Below are 9495 nucleotides of genomic sequence, written 5' to 3' on the forward strand. Positions count from 1 at the left end.
TTATTTCGCTAAGCATGATACCCTCTAGTTCCATCCACGTCGTCGCAAATGGCAAGATTTCATTTCTTTTGATGGCTGCATAGTATTCCATTGTGTATATATACCACATCTTCTTTATCCATTCGTCTGTAGATGGACATCTAGGTTCTTTCCATAGTTTGGCTATTGTAGACATTGCTGCTATAAATATTCGGGTGCATGTGCCCCTTCGGATCACTATGTTTGTATCTTTAGGGTAAATACCCAGCAGTGCAATTGCAGGGTCATAGGGTAGTTCTATTTTCAACATTTTGAGGAACCTCCATGCTGTTTTCCAGAGTGGTTGCACCAGCTTGCATTCCCACCAACAGTGTAGGAGGGTTCCCCTTTCTCCGCATCCTCGCCAGCATCTGTCATTTCCTGACTTGTTAATTTTAGCCATTCTGACTGGTGTGAGGTGATATCTCATGGTGGTTTTGATTTGTATTTCCCTGATGCCGAGTGATATGGAGCACTTTTTCATGTGTCTGTTGGCCATCTGGATGTCTTCTTTGCAGAAATGTCTGTTCATGTCCTCTGCCCATTTCTTGATTGGATTCTTTGTTCTTTGGGTGTTGAGTTTGCTAAGTTCTTTATAGATTTTGGACACTAGCCCTTTATCTGATATGTCATTTGCAAATATCTTCTCCCATTCTGTCAGTTGTCTTTTGGTTTTGTTCACTGTTTCCTTGGCTGTGCAAAAGCTTTTGATCTTGATAAAATCCCAAAAGTTCATTTTTGCCCTTGCTTCCCTTGCCTTTGGTGATGTTCCTAGGAAGATGTTGCTGCGGCTGACGTCGAAGAGGTTGCTGCCTGTGTTCTCCTCGAGGATTTTGATGGATTCCTTTCTCACATTGATATCCTTCATCCATTTTGAGTCTATTTTCGTGTGTGGTGTAAGGAAATGATCCAATTTCATTTTTCTGCATGTGGCTGTCCAATTTTCCCAACACCATTTATTGAAGAGGCTGTCTTTTTTCCCATTGGACATTCTTTCCTGCTTTGTCGAAGATGAGTTGACCATAGAGTTGAGGGTCCATTTCTGGGCTCTCTATTCTGTTCCATTGATCTATGTGTCTGTTTTTGTGCCAGTACCATGCTGTCTTGATGATGACAGCTTTGTAATAGAGCTTGAAGTCCGGAATTGTGATGCCACCAACTTTGGCTTTCTTTTTCAATATTGCTTTGGCTATTCGAGGTCTTTTCTGGTTCCATATAAATTTTAGGATTATTTGTTCCATTTCTTTGAAAAAAATGGATGGTACTTTGATAGGAATTGCATTAAATGTGTAGATTGCTTTAGGTAGCATAGACATTTTCACAATATTTATTCTTCCAATCCAGGAGCATGGAACATTTTTCCATTTCTTTGTGTCTTCCTCAATTTCTTTCATGAGTACTTTATAGTTTTCTGAGTATAGATTCTTAGTCTCTTTGGTTAGGTTTATTCCTAGGTATCTTATAGTTTTGGGTGCAATTGTAAATGGGATGGACTCCTTAATTTCTCTTTCTTCTGTCTTGTTGTTGGTGTAGAGAAATGCAACTGATTTCTGTGCATTGATTTTATATCCTGACACTTTACTGAATTCCTGTACAAGTTCTAGCAGTTTTGGAGTGGAGTCTTTTGGGTTTTTCCACATATAGTATCATTTCATCTGTGAAGAGTGATAGTTTGACTTCTTCTTTGCGGATTTGGATGCCTTTAATTTCCTTTTGTTGTCTGATTGCTGAGGCTAGGACTTCTAGTACTATGTTGAATAGCAGTGGTGATAACGGACATCCCTGCCGTGTTCCTGACCTTAGCGGAAAAGCTTTCAGTTTTTCTCCATTGAGAATGATATTTGCGGTGGGTTTTTCATGGATGGCTTTGATAATATTGAGGTATGTGCCTTCTATCCCTACACTTTGAAGAGTTTTGATCAGGAAGGGATGCTGTACTTTGTCAAATGCTTTTTCAGCATCTATGGAGAGTATCATATGATTCTTGTTCTTTCTTTTATTAATGTGTTGTATCACATTGGTTGATTTGCGGATGTTGAACCAGCCTTGCAGCCCTGGAATAAATCCCACTTGGTCGTGGTGAGTAATCCTTTTAACGTACTGTTGAATCCTATTGGCTAGTATTTTGGCGAGAATTTTTGCATCTGTGTTCATCAAGGATATTGGTCTGTAGTTCTCTTTTTTGTTGGGATCCTTGTCTGGTTTTGGGATCAAGGTGATGCTGGCCTCATAAAATGAGTTTGGAAGTTTTCCTTCTATTTCTATTTTTTGGAACAGTTTCAGGAGAATAGGAATTAGTTCTTGTTTAAATGTTTGGTAGAATTCCCCCGGGAAGCCGTCTGGCCCTGGGCTTTTGTTTGTTTGGAGATTTTTGATGACTGTTTCAATCTCCTTACTGGTTATGGGTCTGTTCAGGCTTTCTATTTCTTCCTGGTTCAGTTGTGGTAGTTTATATGTCTCTAGGAATGCATCCATTTCTTCCAGATTTTCAAATTTGTTGGCGTAGAGTTGCTTAGTATGTTCTTATAATTGTCTGTATTTCTTTGGTGTTCTTTGTGATCTCTCCTCTTTCATTCATTATTTTATTTATTTGGGTCTTCTCTCTTTTCTTTTTGATAAGTCTGGCCAGGGGTTTATCAATCTTATTAATTCTTTCAAAGAACCAGCTCCTAGTTTCGTTGATTTGTTCTATTGTTTTTTTGGTTTCTATTTCATTGATTTCTGCTCTGATCTTTATGATTTCTCTTCTCCTGCTGGGTTTAGGGTTTCTTTCTTGTTCTTTCTCCAGCTCCTTTAGGTGTAGGGTTAGGTTGTGTACCTGAGACCTTTCTTGTTTCTTGAGAAAGGCTTGTACCGCTATATATTTTCTTCTCAGGACTGCCTTTGTTGTGTCCCACAGATTCTGAACTGTTGTGTTTTCATTATCATTTGTTTCCATAAATTTTTTCAATTCTTCTTTGATTTCCTGGTTGACCCATTCATTCTTTAGAAGGATGCTGTTTAGTCTCCATGCATTTGGGTTCTTTCCAAATTTCCTCTTGTGATTGAGTTCTAGCTTTAGAGCATTGTGGTCTGAAAATATGCAGGGAATGATCCCAATCTTTTGATACCGGTTGAGACTTGATTTAGGACCAAGAATGTGATCTATTCTGGAGAATGTTCCATGTGCACTAGAGAAGAATGTGTATTCTGTTGCTTTGGGATGAAATGTTCTGAATATATCTGTGATGTCCATCTGGTCCAGTGTGTCATTTAAGGCCTTGATTTCCTTGTTGATCTTTTGCTTGGATGATCTGTCCATTTCAGTGAGGGGAGTGTTAAAATCCCCTACTATTATTGTATTCTTGTCGATGTGTTTCTTTGATTTTGTTATTAATTGGTTTATATAGTTGGCTGCTCCCACGTTAGGGGCATAGATATTTAAAATTGTTAGATCTTCTTGTTGGACAGTTCCTTTGAGTATGATATAGTGTCCTTCCTCATCTCTTATTATAATCTTTGGCTTAAAATCTAATTGATCTGATATAAGGATTGCCACTCCTGCTTTCTTCTGATGTCCATTAGCATGGTAAATTCTTTTCCACCCCCTCACTTTAAACCTGGAGGTGTCTTCGGGTGTAAGATGAGTTTCTTGTAGGCAACATATAGATGGTTTTTGTTTTTTTATCCATTCTGATACCCTGTGTCTTTTGATTGGGGCATTTAGCCCATTAACATTCAGGGTAAGTATTGAGAGATATGAATTTAGTGCCATTGTATTGCCTGTAAGGTGACTGTTATTGTATATTGTCTCTGTTTCTTTCTGATCTACTGCTTTGAGGGTCTCTCTTTGCTTAGAGGACCCCTTTCAATATTTCCTGTAGAGCTGGTTTGGTATTTGCAAATTCTTTCAGTTTTTGTTTGTCCTGGAAGCTTTTAATCTCTCCGTCTATTTTCAATGATAGCCTAGCTGGATATAGTATTCTTGGCTGCATGTTTTTCTCATTTAGTACTCTGAATATATCATGCCAGCTCTTTCTGGCCTGCCAGGTCTCTGTGGATAAGTCTGCTGCCAATCTAATATTTTTACCATTGTACGTTACAGACTTCTTTTCCCGGGCTGCTTTCAGGATCTTTTCTTTGTCACTAAGACTTGTCAATTTTACTATTAGGTGACGGGGTGTAGACCTATTCTTATTGATTTTGAGGGGGGTTCTCTGAACCTCCTGGATTTTGATGCTTGTTCCCTTTGCCATATTGGGGAAATTCTCTCCAATAATTCTCTCCAATATACCTTCTGCTCCCCTCTCTTTTTCCTCTTCTTCTGGAATCCCAATTATTCTAATGTTGTTTCGTCTTATGGTGTCACTTATCTCTCGAATTCTCCCCTCGTGGTCCAGTAGCTGTTTGTCCCTCTTTTGCTCAGCTTCTTTATTCTCTGTCATTTGGTCTTCTATATCGCTAATTCTTTCTTCTGCCTCATTTATCCTAGCAGTGAGAGCCTCCATTTTTGATTGCACCTCATTAATAGCTTTTTTGATTTCAACTTGGTTAGATTTTAGTTCTTTTATTTCTCCAGAAAGGGCTTTTATATCTCCCGAGAGGGTTGCTTTAATATCTTCCATGCCTTTTTCAAGACCGGCTAGAACCTTGAGAATCATCATTCTGAACTCTATTTCTGACATATTACCAATGTCTGTATTGATTAGGTCCCTAGCCTTTGGTATTGCCTCTTGTTCTTTTTTTTGTTGTGAATTTTTCTGCCTTGTCATTTTGTCCAGATAAGAGTTTATGAAGGAGCAAGTAAAATACTAAAAGGGTGGCAACAACCCCAGGAAAATATGCTTTAGCCAAATCAGAAGAGATCCTGAATTGTGAGGGGGGAGAAAGGGGATAAAAAGGGGTTCAGAAAGAAAGAAAAAAATACTATTAAAAAAAAGAAAGCCGATAAAGAAAAAATATAAAAAGAGGAAAAAATATATATATATTAGATAAACTATTTAAAAAACGTTAAAAAAAGAAAACGGTAAAAGTTAAAAAAAATTTAGCAGAAGAAGAGAAAAAGAAAAAAACATTGAAAAAGAAAAAAAAAATTAAATTAACTGCAAGGCTAAAAAATCATGGGGAGAAAGCCATGAGTTCCGTGCTTTGCTTTCTTCTCCTCTGGAATTCCGCCGTTCTCCTTGGTAGGTGAACTTGGTCCTGGCTGGGTTTCCCGTAGATCTTCTGGGGGAGGGGCCCGTTGTAGTGATTCTCAAGCGTCTTTGCCCCAGGCGGAGTTGCACTGCCCTTACCCGGGGCCGCGCTGAGTCATCCGCTAGGGTTCGCTTTCGGGAGCTTTTGTTCCCTGAGCGCTTTTCGTATAGTCCGGAGGACGGGAATAAAGATGGCGGCCTCCCTGTCTCCGGCCCGGAGGAGCCCAGAGCCCGGGGCCCCACTCCTCAGTGCGCCCTCAGAGAACAGCGCCAAATGACTCCCGTCACCCTGGCCTCCGGCCGCGCTCCGAGCTGACCAAGCCTGCGACCGGTTCAAGGCAACCCCGAGCTGAGAGTCACTCCTCGGCTCTGTCTCTGCAGCCGGCTTCCCCGTTCTAATACCGGTAAGCTCTGCGACACTCAGACACCCCCGATCCTTCTGCAACCCTGTGGGACCTGAGGCCGCGCTTACCCCGCCTGGGCTTCACCCCAGTTAAGCCTCTGGAGCGATGTCCCTCAGCGGAACAGACTTTTAAAAGTCCTGATTTTGCTCCGTTGCTCCGCCGCTCGCCGGGAGCCGGCCCCTCCCCCCGCGGTCTATCTTCTCGTCGCTTTGGATTCACTTCTCCGCCAGTCCTACCTTGCAGAAAGTGGTTGATTTTCTGTTTCTGGAATTGCTGTTCTTCTTCTCTTCAATCTCCCGTTGGATTTGTAGGTGTTTGCAATCTTTAGATAAGCTATTTAGCTGATCTCCCGCTACCCGAAGTAGTCTCAGCCTGCTACTTCTCCGCCATCTTGACTCCTCCCCTCGGAAACAGGGCTTTTAAAACAATAATGTTTCCTATAAATCTGTTTTCTCTCAATTTTGTCTTTGTGCATGAGACAAAATTCTCCATGATACAGGAGAGCTGGCTGCCTAATCCCAGGCTCATAGTCTTATAGTTTCATGATTAAGTTAGTTTCATGTCCCAGCTCCAGTTAAAAAGAAGAAATGTCGGGGGAGTCTCCTGATTGAAATGGGGGCATTCCTATTACCTTAAGACAAAGATTCTTTGCAGGTAACAAAACAATAGTCATTAAAAATCACTCAAAACAGTATGGTACTGTTGAAAACAGACCTATAAATCAAGGGAACAGAATGGAGAGTCCAGAAATAATCCTGTACATATATGGTCAATTAATCTATGACAAAAGAGGCAAGAATATACAATGGGAAAAGGATAGTTTTTCAATAACTGGCTTTGGGAAAACTGGACAGCCAAATGTAAAAGAATGAAACTGCACCACTATCTTATGCCATATACAAAATAAATTAAAAAACAGATTAAAGACTTGAACATAAGACCTGAAACCATAAAACTTCTGGACGAAAACATAGGCAGTAAGCTCTTCGACACTGCTCTTATCAATATTTCTTTGGATCAGTCTTCCCAGACAAGAGCAGCAAAAGCTAAAAGAGCTGAATAAGATTGCATTCAAACTAAAAAAGCTTTTGCACAGCATAAGGAAATCAACACAAAAAGTCAACCTACTAAATGGAAGAAGATATTTGCAAATCATATGTCTGATAAAGGGTTAATATCCGAAGTATTTAAAGAAAATATACCACTCAGTAGCAAAAGCAAACAATTAAAAATGTACAGGAGGGGAGCAGGAGGCTGCCTGGGTGGCCCAGTTGGTTACATATCAACCTTTGGCTAGGGTTATGATCCCAAGGGTCCTGGGATCAAGCCCAGAGTCAGGCTTCCTGCTTAGCAGGGAATCTGCTCCTCCCTCTCTCTCCATCTCCCTTTGTGTGGGTTCTCTGTCTTAAAAAAAAAAAAAAAAAAAAAAAAAAAAAAAAAAAAAAACATTTTCCCAAAGAAGACCTACATAGATACAGAAATTGGACTAGAACAGAACTGCCACATGACCCAGCAATTTCACTTCTGGGTATATACCTGAAAAAAAAAAAAAAAAAAAAAAAACAATTGGAGGAACTATATGCACCCCTCAGTTCATTGCAGCACTATTTACAATAGCCAAGATATGGAAGTATTTAAGTGTCCACTGATAGATGAATGGATAAAGATGGATAAAGATGTGGTGTGTGTAACAATGGAATATTAGCCATAAAAAGTGAAATCTTGCCATATATGACAACGTGGTTGGACATGAAGGATATTATGCTAAGTAAAATAAGTCAGAGATAGACATACCATTTGATTTCACTTATGTGGAATTTAAACAAAAGAACAAACAAAACAGACTGATAAAGGAAATGGTTAACAGAGGGGAGGGGTTGGGTGTGAGCAACCCAGGTGAAGGGAATTAAGTTTCAGCTATAACATACGTCACAGGAATATAATGTACAGCATAGAGAATAGTCAAACTATTTTAATAACTTGGCATAGTGAAAGATGGTAACTAGACTTATGGCAGGGATCATTTCACAATGTATAAAAATAGTGAGACACTAGAATGTACACCTGAAACTAATACGTATTTTATGTTAATTATACTTCAACTTAAAAAAAAAAAAGACCAATTCTTTCTACATCTCATATGTTTAATATACATAAAATAATGTTACTATTTACAGTTAGAGGTGGGAAGGATGTGTATGGAACTGGAAGTCAGAAAATGTAAATTCCAATCCCAGCTCTCATATTAGAAGGGTTACTTTTTGGTAAATTAACTTGTCCCTCTGATCCTCAAATTCTACATGTGTGAGTAGATGGAACATGTGCTCTTTGGGCTTTTTCCTTGATAAAATGAGACAAAATTGGGTACTAGTGGCTGGTCCATGGTAGGTAATCAAATGCCAGTTCGCTATTCTTTTTTTTTTTTTTTTTTAAGATTTCAATTACTTATTTGTCAGAGGGAGAGAGAGAGAATGCTCACACAAACTGGAGGAACAGCAGAGGGAGGGGGTGAACAGGCTCCCTGGGCTCGATCCAGGGACCCTGGAGTCATGACCTGAGCAGAAGGCAGATACTTAACTGACTGGGCCACCCAGGTGTCCCCACTCTGTCTTCTTTATAAGATTGTGATTTTTCATCCCAAGTCTGACATTAGGTGTGAGGCCTCAGAAACTCACAAAACCTCTCTCAGTGTCTTTATCCATTTCTCACTTGTCAAACTTGATGACTAATTCTTTCCTGATAAAACTGTTGTTTGGAGGTGAAATAAAACAGTATCAATGAATAACACTTTTGAGAATTTACATTTAATATTTAGACATAAGGGATAATTATAGTAGTTGAAAAGTGCTTTTTTTTTTTAACACCATTTCACTTTTAAAAAGCTAACAACTCAGCCAGTGACCAGAAACAATAAACTAAAGAAGCACTGTAATGTCATATAACTGGATTCTATCTGGTTATGAGATTAACAACATATTTCAATAACATATAAATTATTGATGCTCTATAAGTAGTTATGATTAAAGCTATTTGGTGAGAAGTAAAAATGACTAGAAATAAGTATATCTCAGGGAAATCCACAGATGCTACTTTTGTTGGATTCAGGAAAATCTGTCTTTTCAAAATGAGGTGTGTTAGCAGGATTTCAAACCCAGCCAAATGCTTCATATATTTCAAAGTTCTGTTTATGTGATAGATTCTTAACATCTTGTTTTTTTTTTTTTTAATTGAAGTATAGTTGATGCTCAGTGTTACATTGTTTCAGGTTCACAACACAATGATTCCACAAGTCTACATGTTACTATGCTGTGCTCACCACAAATACACACTTTATTTTTTTTATTTTTTAAGACATCTATTTATTTATTTGACAGGGAGAAAGAGAGATCACAAGTAGGGAAGGGGCAAGTAGGCTCGCTGCTGAGCAGAGAGCCCACTGCGGGGTCTTGATCCCAGGACCCTGAGATCAGGACCTGTGCTGAAGGCAGAGGCTTAACCCACTGATCCACCCAGGCGCCCCTCTTACCACAAATACAGCAACAATCTGTCACCACACAACACTATTACGTTAACGTGAGCTATATCCCCTATGCTGGACATTTTATCCCCATTTAACATCTCATTTCAAAATTTTAAATATGCATATTTGAAGCACTGTTCTTCACCCATTATGTTAAAAAAAAAAGGTTCTTTAACATTAAAAAAAAAAATCTAGTTGCCACAATGAGGGAAGCTCTAAAGATGAATTAATTGAGCAGTACTGGGAGTAGGTGAGAAAGTAAGATTTATTTTGCCAGAAGGAAGTTCCAATTATACCCACAGAATTAATACTTGCAGGGCCTATAAAAGTCTTAAGATAAAATGATAAAGACCGTATGTGGTTATAAGTATTATTGAAT

This window comes from Lutra lutra, chromosome 10 (genome assembly GCF_902655055.1).
Source record: "Lutra lutra chromosome 10, mLutLut1.2, whole genome shotgun sequence".
Lineage (NCBI taxonomy): Eukaryota > Metazoa > Chordata > Mammalia > Carnivora > Mustelidae > Lutra > Lutra lutra.